Genomic DNA, 6,627 nt, shown 5'->3' with positions numbered 1-6,627 from the left:
AGATTAAAAATTTTCAAGTTGTTACTTGCCTATTAAGAAAGGATCAATCTTTAAATTCTAAAATCATATCTTTTAGTTTCTTATTAGTTAAGTAATCAACTTTAATTTCAAAAATCAAATCTTTTCAATTTCCTTTTCAAATCTTTTTCAAAATAAATTTCAATCATATATTTTTCAAAATTAATTTCAAAATATTTTCTAACTTCTTATCTTTTCAAAATTGATTTTCAAATCTTTTTTAATTAACTACTTCACTTTTTGTTTGATTTTAAAAGTTTACTATTTCAATCATAACTTTTCAAAACCACCTAACTACTTTTCTCTCTCCAATTTTCGAAAACTCCTCACCACTTTTTCAAAATTCTTTTTAATTAACTAATTGTTTTAAATTTTAATTTTATTTTACTCCTTTTAATATTTTCAAATACTAACCAATAATTAAAATAAAAACAAAAAATATTTTTCTTTTCTTTTTAATTAAATTCGAATTCTTCTCTCTCTCATCCCTTTCTATTTATTTATTTACTAACACTTCTCCTCTTCTTAAAAATTCGAACCCTCTCTCCCTCTCTGTGTTCGAATTTTTCTCTTCTCTTTCTTCTACTCTTCTATTCTTCTACTCACATAAAGGAATCCCTATACTGTGACATAGAGGATTCCTCCTCTTTTCTGTTCTCTTATTTTTCATATGAGCAGGAGCAAGGATAAGAACATTCTTGTTGAAGCTGATCCCGAACATGAAAGGACTCTAAAGAGAAGCTAAAGCACAACACTCTAGAGAGGACCTGACAGAATTTTTCGAAAAAGAAGAAAAGATGGCCAAACCCAACAACAATGGTGGAGATGCAAGGAACATGCTTGGTGACTTTATTGCACCCTCTTCTGACTTCTGTGGAAGGAGCATATCAATTCTTGCAATTGGAGGAAACAACTTTGAGCTTAAGCCTCAATTAGTTTCTCTAATGCAGTAGAATTGCAAGTTTCATGGACTTTCAATGGAAGATCCTCATCAATTTTTAGCGAAATTCTTGTAAATCTATGACACTGTCAAGACCAATGGAGTTGATCCCGAGGTCTACAGGCTTATGCTTTTCCCTTTTGCTGTAAGAGACAGAGCTAGAACATGGTTGGATTCACAACCTAAGGAAAGTCTGAACTTTTGGGAAAAGCTGGTCAGTGCTTTCCTGGCCAAATTCTTTCCACATCAAAAGATGAGCAAGCTTAGAGTGGAAATCCAAACCTTCAGACAGAAGGAAGGTGAGTCCCTCTATGAAGCTTGGGAAAGATATAAGCAATTGATCAAAAGATGTCCTACTGACATGCTTCCAGAATGGAGCATCATATGTATCTTCTATGATGGTCTGTCTGAGTTGTCGAAAATGTCATTGGACCATTCTGCAGTAGGATCTCTTCATCTAAAAACCCCTGCAGAAGCTCAGGAACTCATTGAAATGGTTGCAAATAACCAGTTCATATACACCTCTGAGAGGAGTCCTGTGAACAATGAGATGCCTCAGAAGAAGGGAGTTCTTGAAATTGATACTCTGAATGCCATATTGGCTCAGAATAAAATATTGACTCAACAAGTCAATATGATTTCTCAGAGTTTGAATGGATTGCAAGCTGCATCCAATAGTACTAAAGAAGCATCTTCTGAAGAAGAAGCTTATGATCCTGAGAATCCTGCAATGGTAGAGGTAAATTACATGGGAGAACCCTATGGAAACACCTATAATCCTTCATGGAGAAATCATCCAAATTTCTCATAGAAGGACCAATAGAAGCCTCAACAAGGCTTCAATAATAATGGTGGAAGAAATAGGTTTAGCAATAGCAAGCCTTTTCCATCATCTTCTCAGCAACAGACAGAGAATTCTGAATAGAGCTATTCTGGACTGGCAACCATAGTCTCTGATCTATCCAAGGCCACATTAAGTTTCATAAATAAAACAAGATCCTCCATTAGAAACTTGGAGGCACAGGTGGGTCAGCTGAGTAAGAAGATTACTGAAACTCCTCCCAGTACTCTCCCAAGCAATACAGAAGAAAATCCCAAGAGAGAGTGCAAGGCCATAACCATGACCAACATGGCCGAACCTAGAGAGAGTGAGGAGGACATGAATCCCAGTGAGAAAAGCCTCATGGGACGTCCCCTGGACAGAAAGGAGTTCCCCTTTGAGGAACTAAAGGAATCTGAGGCTCATACTGAGACCATAGAGATTCCATTGAACTTCCTTCTGCCAATCATGAGCTCTAATGAATATTCTTCCTCTGAAGAGGATGAAGACAACACTGAAGAGCAAGTTGCTAAATATTTACGAGCAATCATGAAGTTGAATGCCAGTTTATTTGGCAATGAGACTTGGGAGGATGAACCCCCCTTGTTCACCAATGAACTGAGTGCATTAATGAGGCAGACATTACCTCAGAAGAAACCGGATCCCGAAAAATTCTTCAAACCTTGTACCATAGGCACCATGACCTTTGAAAAGGCTCTGTGTGACCTGGGGTCAGGGATAAACCTCATGCCCCTCTCTGTAATGGAGAAACTAGGAATCTTTGAGGTACAAGCTGCAAGAATCTCACTAGAGATGGCAGACAAATCAATGAAACAGGCTTATGGACTAGTAGAGGACGTGCTAGTGAAGGTTGAATGCTTTTACATCCCTACTGATTTCATAATCCTAGACACTGGAAAGGATGAGGATAAATCCATCATCCTTGGTAGACCCTTCCTAGCCACAGCAAAAGCTGTGATTGATGTTGACAGAGGAGAGTTGGTTCTTCAGTTGAATGAGGACTACCTTGTATTCAAGACTCAAGGTTCTCCTTCTGTAACCATGGAGAGGAAGCATGAAAAGCTTCTCTCAATACAGAGTCAAACAAAACCCCCACATTCAAACTCTAAGTTTGGTGTTGAGAGGCCCCAACCCTGCTCTGATTATCTGTGAGGCTCCATGAGAGCTCACTGTCAAGCTATTGACATTAAAGAAGCACTTATTGGGAGACAACCCAATTTTATTTAGTTATATCTATTTATTTTCCATTGCTATTTTATGTTTTCTTTAGGTTGATGATCATGTGAAGTCACAAAAATAACTGAAAAATCAAAAAACAAAATGAAAAATAGAATGAAAAATAGCTCACCCTAGAGGAAGAGCTTAGTGGCATTTAAATGCCAGTAAGAAGCAGCAGACTGGCGTTTAACGCCAGAAAGAAGCATCAAGTTGGCATTAAACGCCAGAAACAAGCACCAAACTGGCGTTTAACGCCAGAAATGGGAGAAAAGCTGGCATTAAACGCCAGAAACAAGCAGCAACCTGCCGTTTAACGCCAGAAGTGCACTTTAAGGGCATTTTGCACGCCTAAATGGAGCAGGGATGTTAAGTCCTTGACCCCTCAGAATCTGTGGACCCCACAGGATCCCCATTTACCCCACCTCTTCTTCTCTCCTCTCCACACCCTTTCATAACATTCTTCCCTAAATACTCTTCACCACTCACATCCATCCACTCTTCCCCAAAAATCCTACCTACCTCCAAATTCAAAAATTCCTTTCCCTCCCAAACCCAACCCCAATACACGAAAGCTAACCCCCCCACCCCTATATAAACCCCTCACCACTACTTCATTTTCACACATTACAAACACTTCTCCCCCCCTTGGCCGAATACACTCTTCTCCTTCATCTCCTCCATTTTCTTCTTCTTCTACTATTTTCCTTCTTCTTTTGCTCGAGGACGAGCAAACCTTTTAAGTTTGGTATGGAAAAAGCATTACTTTTTTTTTTCATAACCATTAATGGAACCTAAGGCCAGAGAAACCTCAAGAAAGATGAAAGGGAAGGCAATTGCTTCCACCTCTGAGTCATGAGAGATGGAGAGATTCATCTCAAAGGTCTATCAAGACCACTTCTATGAAGTTGTGGCCAAGAAAAAGGTGATTCCTGAGGTCCCTTTTAAGCTCAAAAAGGGCGAATATCTAGAGATCCGACAAGAGATTAGAAGAAGAGGATGGGAAGTACTCTCAAATCCTATTCAACAAGTCAGAATCTTAATGGTTCAAGAGTTCTATGCAAACGCATGGATCACTAGTAACCATGATCAAAGTATGAACCCAAACCCAAAGAATTGGCTTACAATGGTTCGAGGGAAATACTTAGATTTCAATCCGGAAAATGTAAGGTTGACGTTCAACTTGCCAATGATGCAAGAAAATGCACGCCCCTACACTAGAAGGGTCAACTTTGATCAAAGGTTGGACCAAGTCCTCATGGACATATGTGTGGAAGGAGCTAAATGGAAAGTTGACTCAAGAGGTAAACCGGTTCAATTGAGAAGACCGGACCTAAAGCCTGTAGCTAGAGGATGGTTGGAATTCATCCAACGCTCTATCATTCCTACTAGCAACCGATCCGAAGTAACTATGGATCGGGCCATCATGATCCATAGTATCATGATTGGGGAGGAAGTGGAAGTTCATGAGATTATACCTCAAGAACTCTACAAGGTGGCTGACAAGTCCTCCACTTTGGCAAGGTCAGCTTTTCCTCACCTCATTTGTCACCTCTGCAATTCAGCTGGAATTAACATAGAGGAAGACATCCTCATTGATGAGGATAAGCCCATCACTAAGAAAAGGATGGAGCAAATAAGAGAGCCCACTCCTGGACCTCAATAAGAGCATGAGGAAATTCCTCATCATGAAATCCCTGAGATGCCTCAAGGGATGCACTTTCCTCCACAAAACTATTAGGAGCAAATCAACACCTCCTTAGGAGAATTAAGTTCCAACATGGGACAACTAAGGATGGAGCACCAAGAGCACTCCATCATTCTCTATGAGATTAGAGAAGATTAAAGAGCTATGAGGGAAGAGCAACAAAGGCAAGGAAGAGACATAGAGGAGCTCAAGAACACCATTAGTTCTTCAAGGGGAAGAAGACGCCACCCTCACTAAGGTGGACCCGTTCCTTAATCTCCTTGTTCTTATTTTTCTATTTTTCAGTTTTTGAGCCTTATATTTTATTTATGTTCGTGTCTTTATTACATGATCATTAGTGTTTTAGTGTCTATGTCTTAAAGCTATGAATGCCCTATGAATCCATCACCTTTCTTAAATGAAAAATATTCTAAAAAATAAAAGAACAAGAAGTATATGATTTCGAATTCATCCTTGAAATTAGTTTAATTATTTTTATCTGGTGGCAATACTTTCTGTTTTCTGAATGAATGCTTGAACAGTGCATATTTTTGAATTTGTTGTTCATGAATGTTAAAATTGTTGGCTCTTGAAGAATGATGAAAAAGAGAAATGTTATTGATAATCTTAAAAATCATAAAATTTATTCTTGAAGCAAGAAAAAGCAGTGAAAAACAAGGCTTGCGAAAAAAAATGACAAAAATAAAAGAAAAAGAAAAAAAGAAAAAGCTAGCAGAAAAAGCCAAAAGCTCTTAAAACCAAAAGGCAAGAGCAAAAAGCGAGTAACCCTTTAAACCAAAAGGCAAGGGTAAAAATGGTCCAAGGCTTTGAGCATCAGTGGATAGGAGGGCCCAAAAGGAATAAAGTCCTGGCCTAAGCGGCTAAACCAAGCTGTCCCTAACCATGTGCTTGTGGCGTGAAGGTGTCAAGTGAAAAGCTTGAGACTGAGCGGTTAAAGTCGAGCTCCAAAGAAAAAAAAGAGTGTGCTTAGGAACCCTGGACACCTCTAATTGGGGACTCTAGCAAAGCTGAGTTACAATCTGAAAAGGTTCACCCAGTTATGTGTCTGTGGCATTTATGTATCCGGTGGTAATACTGGAAAACAAAGTGCTTAGGGCCACAGCCAAGATTCATAAAGTAGCTGTGTTCAAGAATCAACATACTGAACTAGGAGAATCAATAACACTATCTGGATTCTGAGTTCCTATAGATGCCAATCATTCTGAACTTCAAAGGATAAAGTCAGATGCCAAAACTGTTAAGAGACAAAAAACTGTTAAGAGCTAAGTTTCATTGATATTTTAGAGTTTATACTATATTCTCTTCTTTTTATCCTATTTGATTTTCAGTTGCTTGGGGACAAGCAACAATTTAAGTTTGGTATTGTGATGAGCGGATAATTTATACGCTTTTTGGCATTGTTTTTACATAGTTTTTAGTATGATTTTGTTAGTTTTTAGTATATTTTTATTAGATTTTAATAAAAATCACATTTCTGGACTTTACTATGAGTTTGTGTGTTTTTCTGTGATTTCAGGTAATTTCTGGCTGAAATTGAGGGACCTGAGCAAAATCTGATTCAGAGACTGAAAAAGGACTGCAGATGCTGTTGGATTCTGACCTCCCTGTACTAGAAATGGATTTTCTGGAGCTACAGAAACCCAATTGGTGCGATCTCAAATGCGTTGAAAAGTAGACATCCAGGGCTTTCCAGCAATATATAATAGTCTATACTTTGCTCGAGTTTTGATGACGCAAACTGGCGTTCAAACGCCAACTTCCTGCCCTATTCTGGAGTTATACGCCAGAAATAGGTTGCAAATCAGAGTTAAACGCCAGAAACAGGCTACAACCTGGCGTTTAACTCCAAAAAGAGTCTCTACACATGAAAGCTCAATGCTCAGCCCAAGCACACACCAAGTGGGC

At 38.7% G+C, this 6,627-nt stretch overlaps 1 non-coding gene across 1 annotated transcript; it reads right to left on the bottom strand.

Moving 5' to 3' along the window:
- Positions 1 to 1,217: 1,217 nt before the first annotated feature.
- LOC148565237 (small nucleolar RNA R71) lies at positions 1,218 to 1,325 on the bottom strand. Its single transcript, XR_015883858.1, has one exon. It is a non-coding gene; the product is annotated as a small nucleolar RNA R71 (small nucleolar RNA).
- Positions 1,326 to 6,627: the final 5,302 nt, after the last annotated feature.

This window comes from Arachis ipaensis, chromosome B5 (assembly GCF_059453495.1).
Source record: "Arachis ipaensis isolate K30076 ecotype BB chromosome B5, ASM5945349v1, whole genome shotgun sequence".
Classification (NCBI taxonomy): domain Eukaryota; kingdom Viridiplantae; phylum Streptophyta; class Magnoliopsida; order Fabales; family Fabaceae; genus Arachis; species Arachis ipaensis.
This window is presented reverse-complemented; position numbering and strand designations above follow the sequence as displayed.